This window comes from Stomoxys calcitrans, chromosome 1 (assembly GCF_963082655.1).
Source record: "Stomoxys calcitrans chromosome 1, idStoCalc2.1, whole genome shotgun sequence".
Taxonomy (NCBI): domain Eukaryota; kingdom Metazoa; phylum Arthropoda; class Insecta; order Diptera; family Muscidae; genus Stomoxys; species Stomoxys calcitrans.
This window is the reverse complement of record NC_081552.1, coordinates 9,873,715-9,899,043: the sequence shown is the minus strand read 5'-3', so window position 1 is coordinate 9,899,043 and position 25,329 is coordinate 9,873,715. Positions and strand designations below refer to the sequence as shown.

At 37.7% G+C, this 25,329-nt stretch overlaps 1 protein-coding gene and 1 pseudogene across 1 annotated transcript in view; one reads left to right on the top strand and one right to left on the bottom strand.

The window, feature by feature from the left end:
- The window catches only part of LOC106090474 (hemicentin-1), a 1,337,150-nt gene that overhangs the window by 1,238,716 nt on the left and 73,105 nt on the right, over window positions 1-25,329 (bottom strand). The gene's annotated exons all lie outside the window — the stretch shown is intronic.
- Window positions 3,296-25,329, top strand: part of LOC106091662 (uncharacterized) — a 35,076-nt pseudogene continuing 13,042 nt past the window's right edge.

Below are 25,329 nucleotides of genomic sequence, written 5' to 3'. Positions count from 1 at the left end.
TTATCTGAGCCCTATATTGGCACGGTCAGGAAAAAAGTCCTGTTTGATGGTGCTGGTACGGCCTTTTAGATATTTCGCCCGAATATCGATATCATATTGATGCTCTACTCCTAAATTTCTAACATTGAGCCTATGGTCGGTGAATATGTCCGGTATAGGGGTGTTTTTGGTGGTGAGGCGGACCCCCCTGTATCTGATTCGTTCTCTAGTCTCAAATACCTTTATTTGAGTCCCATATTGCAATGGTTATAAAAAAAACTGCTGTTTGTGCTCTATTCTTTTATATTTGAAACCCATATTGCCATTGGTCTCAAAATTGGATATCAAATTCGTTTTCTAATCTCAAATACCATACACTTAAAACCCTTATTGAGAAAGCCAGCAAATATGTCCGGTTTGGGGTATGGGCTCTAAAAACTATGAATATCGAGCTCCACTTCTTGAAGACCCAAATTGTCTTCACGAGCAATACGTCCTACTTGGGTGTTGTTATGGTGTTGGAACGGCCCCAAGACAATTGGTCCCGAACGTTGATGTCAGATTCATGGTCTACTCCCAAATACCCTTCATTTGGGGGGTGTTTTGGAAGATGGGGCGGCCTCTCAGTGACTTGGCTTTAATATTATATATCAGCATCGTGTTCTTCTCAAAAATACCTCTTATTTGAGCCTCATATTGCAATGGTCAGCAAATACTTCCCATTTGGGCGGTGTTATGGGGGTGGGGTGGCCCCACAGACACTTTTCCCGAACATTGATATCAGATTCGTGCTTTACTTCCAAAGAGCTTTCATTTGAGTCCCATATTGCTATGGTCGTAAATTTGTCCTCTTTGGGATATGTTCTCGGGGACGGCCGGCCCCACAAAGACTTGGTCCCACATCTGGATATTAGATTCGTATTCTACACTGAAATACCTTTTATTTAAGACCCATATTGCCATTGTCAGTAAATAAGACCTGTTTGAAGGGTGTTTTGAGGATGGGGTGGACCCCCAGAAACTTTGTCACAAATTTGGATATCAGGTTCGTATTTTACTCGCAAATACCTTTCATTTGAGTCCCTTATTGCCATGGTCGGTAAATATGTCCGATTTAGGGGTTTTTGGGGGTTGGGGTGGTCCTCCAAACACTTGGTCCGACAATTGGATATCAGATACGTTTGCTAATCTTAAATACCTTTCTTTTGAGTCCAAAACCTACCAAATGGTTTTGGGGTGGGGCGCCCCCCCTAGGTATCTCATCCGAAATTTGAACACTAAATTTTTGTTTGTAGGTTACTATAAAAGAGCGCACAACATTTCGCTTGGAAAAAGGTACAGCTAATAAGCAGGGATGTCGAGCTTGGTTAATGTGGTAATTGTATCATAGATGCGTTTTCGCAATTAAATACGATTTAAATTCAACATACCAACGCACGGCCCTTGAAACCATCACACCTAATATGGTTGAAGAGTCTTCTAACCAAAGACGAAACGCGTCTCATGGTGGTTGGTGTGTGTTGTTAGTTCCAATCACATTGCCACAATTTTGTCTATTTTTATATTCAATCAAATTTCCACTTTTTTCGGCCTATCTAATGCCACCGTTGACATTTTTCCTTCAATAGTAGTTGTGAAAATAATCATTATCCATTTATGACTTCAGTACAAACACTTACGGCCTAGACTACTAAATTTGTTTCCGTTTATAGAGCATCGAAATATTCATCTGAGACCCAACAAAGTATATATGTATATTTTTGATCGTCTTGACATTCCAAGTCGATTTAGCCATGTCCGTCCGTCCATCTGTCGAAAGCAAGCTAACATTCGAAGGGATAAAGCTAGGCGCATTAAAATTTTGCACAAATACTTCAGTCAGTTGGGATTTTAAATGGGTCATATTGGTCTATGTTGTGATATAGCTGTCATATAAACCTATTTTGGATCATTACTTGTGACCCTAAACGCCGCAATTGTTATCCGATTTGTGTCAAATTTTATATAAGATATTTTGTTATGACTACCAACATCTGTGCTAGGTATAGTTCAAACCGGTTTAAAGCTTGATATAGCCCCCATATAGCCCGATCTCTTAATTTAATTCTTTGAATCTCTAGAGGGCGCAATTTTTATGCGTTTCGGCTAAACATTATTTTAACGACTTCTCCTATGACCTTCCACATACGTGCCAAATATGGACTGATTGGGTCCATAACCTGATATAGCTCCTATACGAACTGATCTCCAGATTTTTATTCTTAAGCCTCTATAGGGCTCACTTCTAATCCAATTTTTTCTGACATTTTGCGCAATGACATCTACTTTGGTCTCCAACTGCCAATCCAAGCATGTTCCGAATCGCTCGATAACCTGAAATAGCTCCAATAGCTTTGCAATGTATATCCATTATCCTTTGTTTGCCTATAAAGAGATATCGGGCAATAAATGCCAAATGAAATCCATGGTAGAGGATATGTATGATTTGGCCCGGCCGAACTTTTCCCGCTTTTACTTGTTGTCACTCGATTCGTTCGCCAAATCATTGAAAACAGAATTTTTTTATAAAATCAGCTGTTTTAAATGACTTGGCGAACGAATCGAGTGACAAAACAAAAAAAAAATTGTGCACTTATCGGCATGCCACTTGGGCTCGACTATAAAAAGGAGGCTTCTTATCTTTGAGCTAAATTTTCAATCAACCCCGCTCCACTGAGCTTTCGCTTTCAAAACGTAGAAAAATTTCACCCCTGTAACGTAACCTACTCTTCAATAGCTCTGATTCTGTGTACGTTCGTTGAGCCTTCCCCTCTAACAGTTTAACACAAACTTGGATATTTGCACTCTAGTTTAAAGCTATCTGAAATACCTATCTTAGGATGGGAAATTTGCAAAAAATAATAGAGCAAATAACCGCAATGAAATTCCTAGACTTTATTTTACGGACCGATAGGTTATTTTACGGACCGATAGGTTGATAAATGCAGCATGATCAATTTTTACCACTCTGCCCTCTCTCTGTTCGTGGTGGCGTCTCCATTCAGTTGATCCATTTGCAAACAGAATAGATGGCGCTTATTTAAATATTAGTGCTGCCATCGTTAAGGGAAAGGTTTAGACTTTATAAATAATAATAATAACATAACAATAACAATAACAATAAAAATATTGTAGTGCAGAAAAGAAATGCTACAATTGCAGTCAGCCCTTCCACACCAACCCTGAAATCAATGAAATGTGCAAAAATGATCAACTGTGCATAAATTGTGATTCCTACAATATGAAAAACAAAAAATCACAATACAATGGATAAGAAATGCCTAATTTTTTTTTGAATACCAGCAACAAGAAAATTGACAACAAAAAAGGACGAGAAATATATGACGAAAGACATCAAACCAATTCATATTTTGCAACAGTCACTAGACCGTCATTCAACTATAATTCAATGAATATGTTTGACACCACGCAACCATCAAACACCACACAACCATCAAACACCACACAACCATCAAACACCACCAAACCATCAAACACCACACAACCATTAACTGCCAAACAACCATCCAACATATCCAGTCACGCAACATCTTTTAACATTTTTTCCCCTTCCAAGTCAAATAATCCACACTTGACAAAAACAAGTCCCACAAAATCGGAGACTAGCAGTGCATCCCCCTCCTCCTCCTCTAAGACTTCTAAAGTAACAACAATTCAATTAATGCCAAAAAATTTATCAAAGCGGAAGAAGGTGGAACCCAAGGCCAAACTTCGTAAGTCAGTAAATAAAACACCTTGAAGGCTCCGTTACAGTTTGAGGTACTCTTGTCCGATGACGAAGAAATATTTGAAATATCATAACTTAGATTTTAATTTATAGATAGGTAGTTTAAACTAAATTTAATATATTTTTTACGTTAATTTTTCATAATGTCGTTACGAATGGTCCAATGGAACATAAAAGGATATTTTAATAACTATCAAGAACTGCAAATTATCATAATATATCATAATCCACATATAATTGCTTTACAGGAAATTCATTTACTTTCCACAACTGGAATTCCAGTACCGTTGAATTACTCTTTTCATATTAAAAATAGAAACTCCTATGGAGAATCAGCTATTCTGATGCATGCCCAAATTCAACATCATTTTCAGGACGTCACCGATGATTTCGACATAGTTTCGATAAAAGTTGACTCAATGCTTCAATTTACGATAACATCCGCAAATTTTTCTCCATAAACATCTTTTGACCAGACCAGTCTAGATACACTTTTTCAGAACTCTGAGGGATTACAATTTATTGCAGGAGACTTTAATGGTTGGAATCGTTTTTGGGGATCAACGACGAATAACAGTAGAGGGAACGCTGTAGCTTCATTCCTCTGATTTTGTTTTGCTCAATGACGGTAACCCAAAGCACTTCAGTACTCATAATACTTTTCCCACATTGATTTAACCTTTTGCTCTCCACGTCTTGCAATAGGTTGCGAATGGAAGACTCTTAATAGTCTACATGGTAGCGACCATTACACAATATTGACTACACTTTTTCCTAAGAGGAAAAATGATGATATCAAACTCAAGCTTAGGTTTAACACTGATAGGGCGGATTGGGAGTCTTATATGAACAACTCGAGCATATTTAATGACCTATATCACATGAAGTGAATAAGGAGGAAGCTAATATTACGAAAATTATACATCAGGCAGCGAATGTTTCGATACCACAAAATCACAGGAGAGATATTAAGTTTCAGGTTCCGTGGTGGAATAGGAAACTAAAGAAATTGAAACTTCAATGGAATAAATAGAATCTGGGACATTTTGAAACGTAACATTTCTGACGTCAACATTATAAATTTTAGGAAGGCTAACGCTCTGTTTATAAGGTAATTAAAATTATCCAAACGATTAAGCTTGAAGAGATTTACTTCAGATATTAATTCACAAACGCCTACTTCAGTGGTATGGGGCAATATTAGACGACTATGTGGACTAAACAATCGGGCTGGAATTCATGCCATAAGATCTCTGGACGGATCTGACAACAGAATCACAAATGTTAATGATATTGCTAAGTTGTTTGGGGAGTTTTGTTCAGATGTGTCTAAGGATAGTAGGTTAGGTTGCAAAAAGGTTGCAGATATCAATCCAGTAATCGGCTTGTTGTGCGCTCTAAAAACTATAAAGTAACCTCTAAAAAGAAAATTTTAAGTTAGGAATTTCGTGCTACTTACAAAATCCTTAATTGTCTTCAACACCACTTGAAGCTTGAAGAGATTTACTTCAGATATTAATTCATAAACGCCTACTTCAGTGGTATGGGGCAATATTAGACGACTATGTGGACTAAACAATCAGACTGGAATTCATGCCATAAGATCTTTGGACGGATCTGACGACAGAAGCACAGATGTTAATGATATTACTAAGTCTAAGGATAGTAGGTTAGGTTAGTTTAGGTTGCAAAAAGGCTGCAGATATCAATCCGCCCCATGCCACTATGGACATACTGCTAAGCCAGTAATCGGCTTGTTGTGCGCTCTAAAAACTATAAAGTAACCTCTTAAAAGAAAATTTTAAATAAAGAATTTAGTGCTACTTACAAAATCCTTAATTGTCTTCAATACCACTCCCCTAAGTTGGTTCATGTCTGATATTGTGTCTCCACCAAAGTACCGGTAGCCGTTGTACGCGAAAGCCGGGCAATGGCAAAGGAAATGCTCCAACGTCTCATCATCTTCCCCGCATGCCCTACACATGCTATCACTTGCCGCACCGATTTTACATAAGTGAGCTCGTTGTCCTATGTGTCCCGTTATGATACCAATAACTATACTGACCTCCTTCTTGCTTCCTTTCTGTAATAGCCTCGTCTTCTCACAATCTGGATCCCCCCATAGGATTTTCGCCGTCCTTCCGCGGTTCCACAATGTTGCATGTGCATTCGTCGCCCACTCCCTTAACTCGGCCTGCGTCGACCCGAAAGGCTTCGGGTTAACCAAGTTTATTGACGGCAGTCCTCTGGCCTTCACCGCCATATCGTCTGCCCTTTCATTTCCCCTTACTCCATTATGACCCGGCACCCAAATCTCCTTCTTACACTGCAAGACTGTTCGTGACCTTACCGTCCTGGTTGTTATTGCCCTTATGCCCAGTTTACTGTCCGTAAAGATGTTCACAATCGATGTCCTCGCGTTAGCACCACACCACTTCACGCATTCCGTGATCGCCCGGATCTCCGCCTGCAGGACCGTATCATGGTCAGGCAGTCTAAACCCCCAGGCACAATCTGTCCTCTAGCATTGATCCATCCGTGTAACATGAACTTCCAGACGGCAATACTAGGGTTCCGTCAATCGAAGAATGTGCCCATGGCAGCAGTGCCTCGCACTCGACTTCAAGGTTCATCTCAGGTATCCGATCGGAAAGCTCTTCCCTTCCTTCCGTCCTTCCTATCGTCGCCTCGATTATACCGCGATGGTATGACCTGCTACCATCCTCAATCCATTCTCCCATCGCCTTATGTCTCATAGCCGCAGTGACTGCCTCACACTTAATCTGCATGTCAATGGGTCGGATATCTAGAATAGTCTCCAGTTCCCCAGTGGGCGTGGTCCTCATCGTCCCGTCATGTTCTCTGAACCTGTTGTATGGTTCTTATGTTGCATTTCTTCTCCATAGCAGTCCACCAAACTACTGAGGCGTAAGTAAGTATTGGTCTTATCACGCTCCTGTAGAGCCAGTGGACTATACTAGGATTCCGACCCCATTTCGAGCCCACGGCCCGTGTACATAGTGCCAAACATCTGTGAGCCTTCTCAATACGCTACTGAATGTGACACTTCCAATTCAATTTCCTGTCCAAGATCACATCTCAGATATCGAAATCGTCTTATTGAGGAAACGTGGTGCGTTAAAATCGTCTTCCTCGTGAACAGGCATATTTCAGTCTTCTTTGGGTTAACATTGAGACCTCTGGGTCTAGCCCAGTCATATGCCATACCCTTTCGGCCCTTCTGCATAGCTCGTTCGGATCCTTGCCCCTTAGAAGTATTATAACATTGTTTGCGTAGCAGACGGGATCAAATCTCTCCTCAGGCAGCTTCCGTAGTGGCGATAAAATGCCCCCCTGTGGCGTGCCTTGTGCCACTTTCTCACTAATATTTGTGCCACGGGACACACAATTTATCCACTTGTTCCTTAGCATATGGTTTATTCAGTCTCTAAGGACCGGGTCCATCCGGTACTGGTCTAAAGATTGGATCTGTGTATCGCTCCGCACATTGTTAAAAACCCCCTCAATGTCAATGCATGCCGCCAGTGTGTACGTTTTGGCATCGAAGGATTCCTCTATTTCATGCGCAACCTCGTGCAGGGCAGTCTCCACCGACCTTCCCTTGACATAGGAATGCTGTTTATATTTGAGCAGTTTGCTGGATGTCATACTCTTTATCATGGTGTCCACAATACGTTCCATGGTTTTGAGTAGAATGGACGTAAGGTTTTGGTTTTGAGTAGAAAGGACTTAAGAGTTCTTTAGGCCTTTGGTGTTGCATAACTTGCCTTGCCGGGCTTGAGTATAAACACCATCCTTGCCTACTGCCAGGCTTTTGGAGTATATGCAAGTTTTAGCCACGCTGTGAAAATTTTGACCAGTCAAGGCGCCATATAGTCTGCCTCTATCTGCAGTAACGCCGTAAATATTCCATCAGGTCCGGGTGTAAGTCACTATTGAGGGAAAGGCATTGAACATTACATTGATCAATTATGTACCATCGCAAAGTTCTTAAATTGTGGACCAGGATATTCCTCTGATCGAAATGAACGCAGTGATCAATAGTTTCAGTGGGAAGACACCAGGAGAGGATCGCATAAATTATATGACGCTTAAGAGGTTGCCCTGAGACGTTAAATTAAGGATGTGTAATTTATTTAACAGGATTTTCCATAGCTATATTCCACAGTCATACAAGAGGAGTCTTGTGACTCCTGTTTTGAAGCCGAATGCTAAGAAAGACCTAATAGCGAGCTACAGACCCATATCTTTAAATTTATGCTTTTCAAAGGTCATGGACAAAATTATTGTGAAGAGACTATGGTGGTTTGTTGATAGGAATAAACTTGTCAGTAGTCAAAATAGGGACCTACCATCATCATACTATTCTTGATATCATATGAGAAATTATGTTGCTGATTGAGTATTTTCAGGCATGTATCTTTTTGTGCATATGCAGATGATTTTTTAATTATCAGTTTCGAGGAAGGACTAACCACTGCAATTTGCAATCAGTTTTTCGCAAGATTTCAAAATGGTCCAAATACTCCGGTGCAAAACTTTCCATTCCAAAATGTAAGCATCTGAACGTATGCCGAAAGCACAATTGTTCAGTCTCAATAGCTTTAGATTACATTTCAATTGACCAGGACGATTCGCCTAAAACATTGGAAATTCATATAAACTCTTGATATAGATGGGTTCCTCATGTTGATTATTTAGTATCATCATTATCGAAGCGATTAAATATAGTGAAATGTCTTTCCTCTTTGAAGTTTAAGTGTAATGTGCTCTCGATTTTGTCAGTGATTGATTCAATGATAACAAGTAAAATTCTTTATGGACTATACCTTTATCACGACGTGACTATATAGATCTATATTGACCTCTAATAACACTCCGAACCACTCCCAAATAGTCAAACTTATTAGAAGAGGGACACGGCCAAGAGTTGAATCAGTTAATTATAGAGTAATCAAATCCTGCGAAAGGCTTGGTATACCATTTACACCATTAACATCTCGAATATATCGAAACGCACCATGGCATTTAAAGGATTCATTAATTGGATCATTACGTATACACGGAAAGGAAGACACACCAGAAGAAATATATATACAGAAATTTAAAGAGATACAAGACAATTTACCGGACTATACATTTTTATACACAGATGGATCAAAAAGCGATCATGTGATCGCATACAGTATAACTACTGTAATCTGCACTATTGAGACAATGCTATTACCTGAATATAGCTCTGTATTTACTGCAGAAATTATTGTCATTTTTAGAGCTGTACAATATATTCAGATTCTTTATCCGCTATAAATGCAATTAAGAATATCGACAACAACGACTATTACCCTGCCAATATAAGGGGAGAATTGATTGACAGTTTTCCAGATCTGAAGGTTATGTGGATACCTGGTCATAAGGGAATACCTGGCAACGAATTTGCTGATAACGTAGCTCGAAACGCAAGGGTTTCTGCCATAACAATGGCACACAATTACAACTCGCGCAATATCAATCGTACATAGGCATATGACAGGACATCTGAATGGTACAGGAGAGTGAATCGTGAGCGGAGCAATATTAAGAGACTTTCGAGGTCTTCTTATAGATATGAATTGACTAGGATAATTAGGCTTAGATTAAGACACACTAGGATAACTCATCAGAAATATATAGACGGTGATTCAATGACTTATTGCCCTTTTTGTGGAATACAAAACGTTGATATTGAACATTTACTAGACCTCTGTTTGCATTTGCATACTACCAGAAATAAATTTTTTGGAGATTTGAAACCTTCCTCGGTACTCAATTATGAAGCCCCGTTGTGGATGACAAAATTTGTAAAGTTTCTTAAGGAAACTAAATTATCAGTATACATTTAAAATATATTCATTAGTACCCTCATTATGATTCGATGACTTAAAATACCTATTTACGTTCCATTGTGCATAAGGCCATAGTTGCCATACCCCTTCTCTTTATTTAGTTTATAATTTTGTCTTAATCATAAGTTAAATATGTTAATCAATAAATTAATAAATAAATAGACTTGTAGAAGACAAACAAGTAAAAAGGCGTTAAGTTCGGCCAGGCCGAACTTTGGATACCCACCACCTCGGGTATATATGTAAACCACCTTTCATCAAAATTCGGTAAAAATTTCATACCTTATACTCATATACCTCATACCGATCTGAACTATATACGACACGGATGTCGAAAAGCCGAACATAAGTCACTGTGTCAAATTTCAGTGAAATCGGATTATAAATGCGCCTTTTATGGGGCCAAGACTTTAAATCGAGATATCGGCCTACATGGCAGCTATATCCAAATCTGGACTGATTTGGGCCAAGTTGCATAAACATGTCGAAGAGCCTAACACTAAGCACTGTCCCAAATTTCGGCGATCTCGGACAATAAATGCCTCTTTTATGGGCCCTAAACCTTAAATCCAGAGATCGGTCTATATGGCAGCTATATTCAAATCTGGACCGATCTGGGCAAAATTGAAGAAGGACGTCGAAGGGCCTAACCAAACTCACTCTCTCAAATTTCAGCGACATCGGACAATAAATGCGTCTTTTATGGCCCCAAAACCTAAAACCTAGATATCGGTCTATATGGCAGCTATATCCAAATCTGGACCGATCTGTGCGATATTGCAGAAGTATGTCAAGGGGCTTAACTTAACTCACTGTTCCAAATTTCGGCGACATCGGGCAATAAATGAGCATTTTATGGGTCCAAAACCATGAATCAAGAAATCGGTCTATATGGCAGCTATATCCAAATTTGAACCGATCTGGACCAAATTGAAGAAATATGTCAAAGGGCCTAACACAACTCACTGTCCCAAATTTCAGCAAAATCGGATAATGAATGTGGCTATTATGGGCCTTACACCATAAATCGGTGGATCGATCTATATGGCAGCTATATCCAAATCTCGACTGATCTGAGCCAAATTAACGAAGGATGTCGATGGGCCTTACACAATTCACTGTCCCAAATTTCAGCAAAATCGGATAATGAATGTGGCTATTATGGGCCTTACACCATAAATCGGTGGATCGGTCTATATGGCAGCTATATCCAAATCTGAACCGATCAGGGCCAATTTAACGAAGGATGTCGATGGGCCTTACACAATTCACTGTCCCAAATTTCATCAAAATCGGATAATAAATGTGGCTTTTATGGGCCTAAGACCCTAAACCGGAGGATCGGTCTATATGGCAGCTATATTCAAATCTGAACCGATCTGGACCAAATTGAAGAAATATGTTAAAGGGCCCAACACAACTCACTGTCCCAAATTTCAGCGAATTCGGACCATAAATGTGGCTTTTATGGGCCTTAGACCCTAAATCGGAGGATCGGTCTATATGGCAGCTATATCCAAATCTGGACCGATCTGAGCCAAATTGACAAAAGATGTCGAAGGGCCTCACACAACTCACTGTCCCAAATTTCAACAAAATCGGATAATAAATGTAGCTTTTATGGGCCTAAGACCCTAAATCGGCGGATCGGTCTATATGGGGGCTATATCAAGATATAGTCCGATATAGCCCATCTTCGAACTTAACCTGCTTATGAACAAAAAAAGAATCTGTGCAAAATTTCAGCTCAATATCTCTATTTTTAAAGACTGTAGCGTGATTTCAACAGACAGACGGACAGACGGACGGACATGGCTAGATCGTCTTAGATTTTCACGCTGATCAAGAATATATATACTTTATAGGGTCGGAAATGGATATTTCGATGTGTTGCAAACGGAATGACAAAATGAATATACCCCCATCCTTCGGTGGTGGGTATAAAAAGAGTACCATAACATTAAAAAATTAAGATTTTTGATGAGAAAATTTTGTAAAACCAAACATATTGTAAACATTTAATTTTTGTGAAAACGAAAATTCAAATTCAAAAATTCTAAGAAAAAATCGAATAAAGATATTCTTTTTGAATTTTGCAGATCAAATTGTCCTTAAAAAACTAAATATAAATTCTGCCGGATTTTTTTAGAAAAAAATTCAAAATCGGCATTTTTTAGTAAATTTTATGTGGAGGCTACAAATATTGGAAGGTGCAAAATATGATTTGCTTTGGTTAAGAGGACATATGGAGTATCTGGACCTTATAAACTCTCTACGTGAGGGGTTTTTCCAATTTTTTAATAAAAAATTGCCTATGTTGAAGTACCCGTTAAAGTTGACATATCTTGTTAAAATTTATCTTAAAAAGCATCTACTATATATTCTCTTCACAAGCAAAAAAGAACAAATACAAGCGTGATAAGTTCGGCCGGGCCGAATCTTGGGAACCCACTACCATGCATTCTGCTAATAATTTATACAAAATAAATTTTGCTGTACGGCATAATTTTATTCTACATACCAAACTTCTATCAAACCAGCAAAAATTAAAGCTTCTAGGAACCGAATAAGGATAATCGAGAAGCCAGTTTACATGGGAGCTATATCAGGTAATAGACTGATTTGGACCGTATTTGGCACAGTTGCTGGAAGTCGTAACAGAACGGCGTGTGCAAAATGTTCAGCTAAATCGGACAAAAATTGCGGCTTCCAGCGGCTCAAGAAGTCTAATCGGGAGATCGGTTTACATGAAAGCTATATATGAATCGATATGACCCATTTGCAATCCCCAACGAATTACATCGATATTAAGTATCTGTCAATATTTCAAGCGGCTAGCTTTACGCGTTTGACCTCTATCGTGATTTCGATAGACGGACGGACATGGCTATATCGACTCAGAACGTCGAGACGATCAAGAATATATATACTTTATTGGGATTTAGACGAATATTTCGAGGTGCTACAAACGGAATGACTAGATTAGTATACCCCCATCCTATGGTGGTGGGTATAAAAAGTAAAGGTGTTTTTGCAAGTTTTTTCAATAAAGACTAATAAAAAAATACAAAAAAAAAAACAATATTTGACATTTTGTGACTTCCAAACTGTATAACGAAATCGAAGCAGATCTTGGTTAAAATTGCAACAAAAAATAAGATTTGAATATCTCCAAAACCAGTGGAGATATTGTATACCTCAATACTTTTTTGTAGAGATTTTGAAAATCGGACCACAAACGAATATTTGGCAGTCCCAAAAATATTTCGAAGTACCGAGGTGGCCAATTTTTGAGGTCTGCTAAAAGGCGCCCGGACCACCTAGGGCCTTGAAATTTTGCACACGAACTCGCTTTAACCATTCTAAATTTTAGAGAGATATCTCTACCCCTTTTCACGCAACATATTTTTTTTCGATTTCCTCCAACTGTGCATCACTTTCAAAATTTCATCCAAATTGGAAAAGAACTGCGCCATCCATAAGCTCAAGAAGACAAGTGGGACGATCGGTTTATATGGGAACTATATTAGGTTATGAAGCGATTTGCATCGTATTTGGCACGTTTGTTGGCAATCATAACAAAACTCCCCGTGCCAAATCCGATAAGAATTGCACCCTCGAGAGGCTTAAGAATCACGATACGTCATCGGTTTATATGGCAGCTAGATCGAAACATAGACTCATTTGACCCATTAAATCCCAACCATCCTTTACTTATAATAATTATTTGCTCAAGCACTTAGCTTTCATCCTTCGAAAATTATTGTACTTTCGACAGACAGACGGATGGGAGTGGCTACATAGATTAAGAACGTCAAGATGATGAAGAATATAAATACCTCGTTGGATCGCTGCCCACTATTATGATGGGTTACAAACGGAATGACGATGTTAGTATTCACCCATCCTATAGTGGACGGCAAAAAAACAAATTCTGCAATTGAAAATCTGGTCTAAATACACAACAACAAATAGGATTTTTCGAAGAAAATTTAAATGTAAACAAAAAACACTCATCCCAAGTTTATCTGCTGCTATTTGGAAGTGTAGACAAATGCACCTACATATGTGTATGTATGTAGGTTTGTAGACATTTACTTATGGCTTTAGCATACATACCAAAGAAAAATAAACATATTTTTTGTTTAAAGCAAAAACACAAAAATGATGGCCTTCCCTTTGCGCCCACAACAATGTGAACTAAACAATTTCCTCTTTTCTTAGTTGTTTTCTATTGGAGCATGTGAAGGGGGGTAGAGAGGGGGAAACGATTTTAACAAACGCCTTTGCCTTACATCGAAGTGTGATGCACTGGTAGAAGGTGTTCTTTCTCTTACTTCACCATGTGTTTGTGTGTGTTTCCTTTTTTCTCTTAGTAGATGTTATTTGTAATCTCTTTTTTTCAATTTCATGCCCTTATTGTTATGCTCTACATATTTTCAGTTCGACCTTTTCGTTTTTCCCCTTGTTCCCCTTGCAAGTGTGTCAACTGCAATTTTTTTGCTGTGTTATTCTTTGGAGACAGCCCTATTGTTGTTCCCTGACGCTCTCACTTTTTGTTCGAAGGTGGCAGCCGAGAAAATATGCATTTAAATTTCCAACAATTTGGCATCGCAAACAAGTCAAAAACCAACACCATGAAAAAAGACGAAATCATTGCATACCTCTGTGTGCAGTACTTGAATTTTAGAAGGACTTTATTTTTTGGTGGGTTTATTTGTCGAACGCTTTTAAGAAATTTAACCAAACTTGCAATTTGTTTGCCATTTTTAGGGTTTTTTTTACCATACACACCTTCATGTAAATGTATGTATGTTTGCAAACGCACATATACTCTTCACTACTATTGATTTGCCCACATATGTATGTGGGTGGATTGTTTGTACTAAAGCTCGATTTGTGAAGCACCAAAATGTTTGAGTGGGAAGTCCCTTTCTCTAGTTTGTGTATAAATGTGTTAAGTTCGACTTTGCCTGTTGTATGAATGATTGGTGAACAAATCGAAATGTAAACGTTGAACGGATGAGTTTCCTTGGCAAGAATATGATGTGCATACAAGCATATGTTTGGCTGAGTATGCCTGGGAATGTCTAGTTAAGGGTTTCTTCAAATATTTAACATTTTGCACGTCATCAATAGAAATTTGAAAGGGATTTTAAGTTCTATTGAATTTCAAAATTAAATCGTATTTTATGACAACAAACATTATCGTCAACTTCAATAACTAAACATAACAAATTATGAAACACGTTTGTAACACATTATTCGGTATGTTGGCCAACAGGAAAATTAGATCAAAATTGAAACTCTAGGTATGAACATTTTGGTTTCCATTATTTACCTGGATAAAAATCAATTTTTTTATTTCCTTCCTCTTTAGTAGCTCAATGTACTTACCTAAAAGAAAGACAGGAAAACAACATGTTAATGCAATAATAATTAATATACATTTTTGGAATTCTAGATATGAGAATTACTATGTAGTCTACTGTTAAACAAGTAAGGAGGCAGGAACGTAGCCAGGGGGGACCCAATCCCCCCCAAAAATGATTTTGCCTTAAGAAGAATATTAAATTAAATTTATCCTAAACAAAAATTTCATTAACATTTTTTATAATGACAAAATTTTATATTTATAATATTCTACAAAGACAACATTTTGCGGAAGCCAAGCCAGCCTTAAAATTAGTTTCCTTAAGGACAACACTGAAGTGAAATTCTCAGTAAAAACAAACTTTTAATGTAATTTTTTCTAAATTGTAATGATATTTTTCAAGAGACAAAATATCAGCATAATATTCTCTTATGACAAAACTTTAGCACGGGCCAGAGCCCTCTCAAAATTATTTTTTAAGACAAAATTTTTTTTTAATTTTTTTCTAAATTAAAAAAAATAATATTTAAAATTTTTTCGAAAGACTAAATCTTAATGAATTTTTATTATGGACTAATTTTCAGCGAAAAACTCTCTAAAGACAACATAATCTCGACATTATTTTTAAAACCAAAATTAAAATTTTGCTTTATAATTTATAAAGTCTTTTTATAGTGCTTAGCTGTCCCAAACAACATTTTCTAAAAATTTTTTCTATATACAAATATCAATAATTTTTTTTTAAGACAAAATTTAACCCATTACGCCTGACCCTCGATTCCGTTGCCAGTTTTTGATGAAATTTTATCTCTATATATAAAAGAGACACGTGATTGACTGATAGTCTGTCATGCCCAAACGGCTAAAGCTAGAGTCATGAAATTTAGAACAAATGTGGATCGGGGGTCGTAGGCGAGGGGCTTTGTGGTATTCGTACGTTTAGGTACTAAAAAGTATGAAAGGGTGATTTTTTACCCAGCTCGAACGCATGGGTCTAGAATTATGATTTTGGGCTTAAATTAAAGAGCGTCTCAAAGATATAGGATTTGATGACAAAAAATTTTTCAAAATTGTACCGCAAGTGGAAAAATTGGTACGTTTAGTACCCCAATAGGTACTTTTTGGTACCCTGTTTGTTAATTGAGCTGGAGCTTTGAATTTTGGAATTTAGGTACACTATGGCAACCTAAATTGGGATGTTAAAAGAGTTTTTGGACATTTGGCAACAAAAAAGTACCGAAAATTATACGAAGTAGGTGAACTTTTCATATAGCGAACGAGTAGAGATAGAACTTTGAAATTTGGCTTAAATGATTGTTGTTGCGAAATAAGGGGGGTAGATAGAAAAAATATGAAAAATAGTAATGAAAACGGAAGAAACTTACGTTTAGTACCATATTTGGTACCATTTCATACTCTATTTACGGATTGAACTAGTGCTCTGAAATTTAACATGTTGATTCTACCATGAAATATGTGTCGGTCGACTAAGGAATTCCAAAAAGTACGAAATAGCCTTTTTACTTTAACAGTGAACGGAGAAGGGTCAAATTAAAAAAATTGCTGAAAATGATCGAAGTCTTGACAAATATACGACAAGATGTACCAAATATGAAATGTTGAAATCGACAAGGACTGGAATAAAAAGTGCTTAAGTGCTGTAATTGGTACTATTTAGTACTTTCTTTATAGATTGAGCTATGGATTTGCAATTTGAGAGACAGGCACATCTTGACTGTATCTACCGTACGACAAGAAGGTTTTGTTGATATTCGCACATTTTGGTACTAAAACGTACCTTCTTAACGGATTGAGCTACAGCTCTGAAATTTGGAATACAGTTACATCTAGGCACTATGTACTAATCGACTAGGAGATGTTCAGACATTCGTTCATTTTGGTACTAAAACGTACAAAGTGGTACTTTATTTAAAAACTGTGCTATTGTACATCTGTGACATTAGAGGTACAGGTACATTTTGGCAGCATGTAACGAATGACTAGTAGATTTTTTGAAATGTTTACATTTAGGTACTAAATCGTACAAAATGGTACTTTATTTACGGATTAAGCTGAATATCTCAAAATTGCGATACAGTTACACCTTGACAGTATTTATCGGCCGACTAGAGAATTTTTTTATAATTCGTATATTTAGGCACTAAATCTGTCAATATGTTCTTTCTTTACGGATAAGGCTGAATGTATTGAAATTGCGATACAGTTACATCTTGATATTGGGTGTACCTTCGGGGGCAGCGAAGCGACAGGACATTCTTAAGTTAGAGAATTTGTATATTGATGTAGAAATTTTTTCAAATATTTTGAATTTTTTAAAATTTGAATTTTTTAAACATTTTTTAAAAATTTACCAATTTCGCAGTAACAAGAATTTTGGCAATTTTCGATTTTGGAAAAATGGGGGGTGAGAACGAGAATGTCTGAGGGGGGAGTGGACCCTCCCTAATGCCCTTATTTTCAGAAAAGCCAGATCTCGCAGATTGGTGGTGCGATCTAAGCGAAATTTTGTGTGATCTCTAATTGTCTCCCAAAAACAAAAATTTGGTATCCAATATTTCGGATAGGATACCTTGGGGGGGGACCCCATAGGATACCTTGGGGGGACACCCCATTTGAATCCCAAATGAAAGACATTTAAGTTTAGAAAACGTGTATTATATCCAATTAGCGGGACAAGTGTTTCGTGGATCGCCTGAAGCCCTAATTCGGAAATATTTATCGACCATGGATTTATTTACTGACCATTGCAATATGGGGCTCAACTAAAAGGTATTTGAGTGTAGAATACGAATCTGATATTCAAATGTGGGATCACGTGTTCGGGAGGCCGCCTCTCCCCGAAAACAACCCCAAATGAGAACAAATTTACGACCATAGCAATACGGGGCTCAAATGAAAGGTCTTTGGGAGTAAAGCACGAATCTCATATCAATATTCGGGAAAAAAATAGGACGTATATGCTGACCATCGCAATATAGGTCTCAAAAAAGATGTATTTTAGGTTGGAACACGAAACTGATATATATATTCAAGGCCATGTCATTGATCTGCTCCATTTCAAAAACACCCCCAAACCGGACATGTTTGACGACTATGAAAATATGAGGCTCAAATTTAAGGTATTTTGGAATAGACCACAAATCTGATATCAACATTCTGGGCCACCTGTTTAGGAGATGTCCCAACACCATAAAAACCCCCAAATAGGACGTTTTTGCTCACCATGATAATTTGGGTCTTAAATAGAGTGGAGCTCGATATTGATAGTTTTTAGGGCCCAAACCAAACCCGGACATATTTGCGGACTTTTGCAAAACGTGTTTTCAATGAAAGGCATTCGAGATTAGAAAACGAATATGATATCCAATTTTGAAGCCAATGTCAATATGGGGTTCAAATCAATGATATTTGAGAGTAGAACACGATGCTAATATATTTGCAGGACTAAATGTTTGGGGGACCACCTCACTCCCCAAAATCGGACATATTTACCGACCATATCAATGTGGGGCTTTCATGAAAGGTATTGGGGAGTAAAGCACGAAATTAACACCCACTTTCGGGTCAAATAAAGGTATTTTGGGAGCAGAATACGAATCTAATACCCAAATATGGGACCATGTATTTGAGCCCAAAGACGCAAAGAATACAATTTTTCCGACCATGGCAATATGAGGCTCAAATGAAAGGCATTTAGAGATTAGAAAAAGAATTTGATAACATCTCTTGCAGGTCCGTCAGTGCAAAAACTGCAACTTCTCTATAGAAAATACGGACATAACCATATCTCAAACTAAATGATCTAAAACTGTTTGACAACATTGATTGATAGATTAAAGCAATATCGAACAATGTTGGAAATTAAAACACTTCGGATTTTGTTAAAGTGCTTGGTTAGACACTTATGGTTTCATTTATATATTTGCTATGATCTAACGTCAAACACCGAAATGAGATCTTAAACAATGGTGCAGACACCCTAAGTACTCTCCCACACACACACTCACTTATGGCCCTCTAAGACTGAGGCTAGCCACAAAGTGGATCGCCTATATCAGTGATAACCAAACTCACTCATTTGAAAATTATTTCTATGCGTAGGCTTATGTTCTTGTGCATACCCCATATTGCACCTAGTGTATGTATGTGATTGGACGTCTAGATCATAAAAAACGACATTAGGCCACTTATCCATTGCTTGGCCAAACGGTTTGGCTTATAAAAACGTTGGAGCCATTCAACTAGAGCATTGGCCTATATGCCCAATCCAAGAAGAAGAGTACACAAAATAGAAACTTTGATTTTGTTCAATGGTAAGTGCTATGAAAACTTCCATAACTCCTTTCAGTGATGCGAATTAAAAACTACATTTCCTTGTCAGAAACTTTTCGTTACCCTGTTGGCCTTGGGCCTAGCTGCTGTTGTCTCCGCCCAATCAAATGGTACTGATGCAGCCGCAGATGAACCCTCTCAGGAATATTTACCCCCCACCGAGGAGGCCAATGCAGGCAAATTGACCGAAGATGGTTATCGCTATAAGATTGTCAGAAAATTAAAATGTCGTGCCCGCCATCGTCGTGAGGTGCCCCAGGAATATTTGCCTCCAGTCAATGAGCCCATTTAGAAATATTTACCACCCTCGGAAGAGAAGGCTGAGACCAAGTTGGCCGATGATGGTTATCGCTATAGAACGGTTCACAAACAGAAATTATGATCCCGTCATCGTCGTGATGTCTCTCAGGAATATTTGCCTCCAGTCAAGGAACCCACCCAGGAGTATCTGCCTCCTAGCGAAGATAAGGCCGAAGATGGCTATAGTTACAAGACTGTACGCACCGTAAAATTTCGTTCCCGCCACAGACGTGATGTTACGAAAATTGAACAACCTTCCAAGAACTACTTGCCCCCAGTTGATGTGGAATTGGCCCCTGATCTAATAACAGTGTTGGGTGATGCATTTTTAATAAAACTTAGAATGAACTTTAATTTTTTACACTTTTTTTTCTAAAGCAAGCTACAAGTAACAGCTGATAACTGACAGAAGAAAGAATGCAATTACAAAATTTGTCAACGCCGACTATATGAAAAATCCGCAATTACTTTTTGGGCAACCCAATAATTTAAGTGATAAACGAACGATTATGGCATATATATGTACAAAGTGGGAGCTTTATCTAATTCTGAACAAATTTTGGTGGACCTCGGCGGATGTTTTTAGATGGTTTATTAAACAATCCGTATCATATTTAGAGCAAATATATTCAAACTGTAATAACTACGGTTGGCAAATAACTACGGTTGTCTATATGGCAGCTTTGTCAAAATATATTCCAATTTGAACCATATTTAGGTTGAATTACGGGAGGCTTACAGCAACACACTGTTTAAAATTTCAGCGAAATCGGGTAATTAATAAAGCTTTTATGGGATTCAGACCCCTTATCGTGAGATGTTTGTATGACTGCTATATCTAAATATAGTTCGACCTGAACCATATTTGGATCCGATATTGGCAGGCCCAAAACTACTCACTGTTTCAAACATCAGCCGACTTAATAATACCCTACACCTACCCTATAAGTACAAAGTAGGAGCTATATCTAATTCTTAACTAAATTTGATGTACCTTGGTGGATGTTTTCAGATATATTACTAAACAATTCGAGCTAATATGTTCAAACTGTAATAAATACGGTTGCCAAATGAAAACATTATTGCAAATTACCCAATATATGACGAACATATATATGGGAGTTATATCTAAATCTCAACCGATTTCGAGCAAACTGCTCAGTAGTGGTAGTCGTCGAGGAAATCGTATTGGCACTATTGGTCAATAAAAGCGCTTGCAGTAGCTCTAGAAGTGAAAATCGGGCGATATACATATATGACAGCTTCATCTAAATCTGGACCGATTTCTTTGAAATTCACCAGTAATATTAGGTTAGGTTGAAAAAAGGGTGCAGATATTAATCCGCCCCATGCCACTATGGACATACACCTAAGCCAGTAATCGGCTTGTTGTGCGCTCTAAAAACTATAAAGTAACCTCTAAAAAGAAAATTTTAAGTTAAGAATTCCGTGCTACTTACAAAATCCTTAATTGTTTTCAATGCAACTCCCCTAAGTTGGTTCATTTCTGATATTGTGTCTCCACCTAAGTACCGGTATCTGTTGGACGCGAAAGCCGGGCAATGGCAAAGGAAATGCTCCAACGTCTCATCATCTTCCCCGCATGCCCTACACATGCTATCACTTGCCGCACCGATTTTACATAAGTGAACTCGTAGTTCTATGTGTCCCGTTATGATACCAATAGCTATACTGACCTCCTTCTTCTTCCTTTCAGTAATAGCCTCGTCTTCTCACGATCTGGATCCCCCCATAGGATTTTCGCCGTCCTTCCGCGGTTCCACAATGTTGCATGTACATTCGTCGCCCACTCCCTTAACTCGGACTGCGTCGACCCGAAAGGCTTCGGGTTAACCAAGTTTATTGACGGCAGTCCTCTGGCCTTCACCGCCAAATCGTCTGCCATTTCATTTCCCCTTACTCCGTTATGGCCCGGCAACCAAACGATGCGAATTTTCCCATTCTCAGAGAAGGCGTTAATCTCCTTCTTACACTGCAAGACTGTTCGTGACCTTACCGTCCTGGTTGTTATTGCCCTTATGGCAATTTTACTGTCGGTAAAGATGTTCAGACTTGACGCCTCGCGTTAGCACCACACCACTTCACGCATTCCGTGATCGCCCGGATCACCGCCTTCAGGACCGTATTATGGTCAGGCAGTCTAAAACAGATGTCAGTCCCTGGGTTTTCCAGTAATACTTAGAGTTATAAGAAAACCCTTCCTGCAAATTTCAAGAGAATCGGTCGCCAAATGAGCATTTAATTGCAATATTTCTCAAAATTGGACGTACATATTTATGGGAGCTTTAACTAAATCTGATCCGATTTCTAGCAAAATTCTTAGATATTGTGGTAGTCGTTGTGCACAATCTTGCAAAATTGGTCAGTAAATGCGCTTGCAGTTGCATTAGAAGTGAAAATCGGGTGATATACATATATGGCAGCTAAAGGGTGATTTTTTTGAGGTTAGGATTTTCATGCATTAGTATTTGACAGATCACGTGGGATTTCAGACATGGTGTCAAAGAGAAAGATGCTCAGTATGCTTTGACATTTCATCATGAATAGACTTACTAACGAGCAACGCTTGCAAATCATTGAATTTTATTACCAAAATCAGTGTTCGGTTCGAAATGTGTTCATTCACCGTAACGTTGCGTCCAACAGCATCTTTGAAAAAATACGGTCCAATGATTCCACCAGCGTACAAACCACACCAAACAGTGCATTTTTCGGGATGCATGGGCAGTTCTTGAACGGCTTCTGGTTGCTCTTCACTCCAAATGCGGCAATTTTGCTTATTTACGTAGCCATTCAACCAGAAATGAGCCTCATCGCTGAACAAAATTTGTCAAAATTTGAACACATTTCGAACCGAACACTGATTTTGGTAATAAAATTCAATGATTTGCAAGCGTTGCCCGTTAGTAAGTCTATTCATGATGAAATGTCAAAGCATACTGAGCATCTTTTTCTTTGACACCATGTCTGAAATCCCACGTGATCTGTCAAATACTAATGCATGAAAATCCTAACCTCAAAAAAATCACCCTTTATATCTCAATCTGAACCGGTTCCTATGAAATCCACCAGTAATGTTAAAAGTCATAAGATATAAATCTTTCCTGCCAAATTTCTAGAGAATCGGTTAACAAATGATCATTTTATTGCAGTATTACTTCAAATCGGACGAACTTATATGTGTGAGCTATATCCAAATCTGAACCAATTTGTTTCAATTTCAATAGACTTTGCCCGTACCGAATTTGAAGACGATCAGATGAAAATTGCGATCTGTAGTTTGAACACAAATTAACATGGGCAGAGAGACGGACATAGCAAAATCAAATCAGAAAGTGACTCTAAGTCGATCGGTATACTTATCAATGGGTCTATCTCTCTTTCTTTTGGTGTTACAATTGGTCTATATGACAGCTATATCTAAATATAGTCCGATCTGAACCATATTTAGGTCGTATGTGGGAAGGCTTAAACCAACTTACTGTTTACAATTTCAGCGAAATTGAGTAATAAATAAAGCTTTTATGGGCTTCAGACCCTTTACGGGAGATCGGTCTATATGGTAGCTATATCCAAATATAGTCTGATCTGAACCATATTAAGGTCGGATGTCGGGAGGTGATTACAGCAGACGGACGCACGTATATCGTTAAATCGTCTTAGAATTTTACGACGATCCGAAATATATACACTTTGTTGGGTCGGAAATTGAGATTTCGACGTGTTTGACTAACAGAGTATACCCCTAATCCTATGGTGGTTGATATAAAAATTTTTGATTCAATTATTTTTTTTTATTGAAAACCCACCCATTTACTCTATGAAGCTGTGGGTTAAATTACTTCAAATTTCAAACAAAATCAACCAGTTCAATCAGCCAATGTTATTTAAAGAAACGTCAAAAATTATCTGGTCATTGATATAACCAACAAAATTATTCACGCAAGCAATAGTTCGTTACAACCTTTTTGGCTGATTGCCTTTTTCCACAATATACGAAAGATGCTGTTTTGCTTTCTATACGGCCTACCTTAAACCATGGCAATTCTCTTTGCCACAAATCAATTACATTTTCTATTTGTTTTTAGTTCACCATTGCCTGGGTCCCTGTGTAATGGCAAGTTATTTAGTTTTATGCCTCAAGTGCAATCTACCATAGCATATACTATGTGTGGGTTTATGGACAAAACCAAAGACATTGCCTTCATTTATGCTCTATGTGAATTCATTTGATTGTCCTTAACAATATACAACAAATGGAATCTTTCAAGATACAAGTCAAGTATCTTGCTTTTCAGTGCCAAATCTAATAAAAGGTATATAGGTTGGATTATAAAAATTCTTTCTGGCAAATGTGTGAAAGAGAATCCCAAAATAGAAACACCAATCCAAAAACTTTATGGCATTGTGAAAGCTTGAAATTTAAATTAAATTGATAAACTCTATTTGCTATGCTACACTGAGGTTAGCTTAAATTGTGTGTGTGTTTTTTCATTTCGCAGAACCTTCTTTATATTGGATAGCACACAGCTTCCGGTCCGATCAACATAGAATTATCCTTAGTCTTTTTCATCTTCTTCAATGCCGCACCACAATGCCACAACTACGAGTACTACTACTACAACTATTTGAGATTCCTTTGCCATTTTTGCTTTGGCTCCTTTGTTTGTTCTATTTCACTGGATTTTCAAACAATTTGCAATTACTCGCTTTGTTTGCATTTGTAAACGAGTAATGTGTTTACCCAAGCTTTAACATGTTAAATTTTACACGTTTGTTGATGCGTTAGATTCTGGTCAGAATATTCTTGAATGACTGTGTGTCTCTGGCTTTACTCGACTACCAAAATCAATTTAAAAATTAAATGAGATTTTGTTTTGCAAACGCTTTAAACATTCAGATAATAGAATACAGCATCTTGGGGAGTTTGTTTTGTTTCGGCAAATTCTAATTTTGAATGAAATCTAAAGAACTTCAGTTATACTTTTGTCCTTTAAGTCTTTTGTTTTGCATATAACCGCCATAGGAAGATTGTTTCCATTACCTGGTTTTAATGTATAAGGATGGTATACCTGCTATGTTTTACCGTTTGTAACACTTCAAAATTTTGATCAGATACATAATCGCAATACATAAATTCCGTCATTCACTCATTCTATGTTCGTCCGTCCTTAATCTTAAATATAGAAAGTTTAATGTAAAATATTGGGGACCATTCAGTATGAAAACAGAGCCATAACGCATATTTGGCCTCTCTTAGAGGATTTCACCATCCCAACTTTGTATTTCCACCATAACTAGGAATTTCTCAACGCCTATAAGGATTGCATTTGTCAAGTTGTTTGAATGACTTTTCAACTATATATTGGGTTGCCCAAAAAGTAATTGCGGATTTTTCATATAGTCGACGTTGACAAATTTTTTTACAGCTTGTGACTCTGTAATTGCATTCTTTCTTCTGTCAGTTATCAACTGTTACTTTTAGCTTGCTTTAGAAAAAAGTGTAAAAACAGTATATTTGATTAAAGTTCATTCTAAGTTTTATTAAAAATTAATTTACTTTCTTTTAAAAAAATCCGCAATTAGTTTTTGAGCAACCCGATATGAGC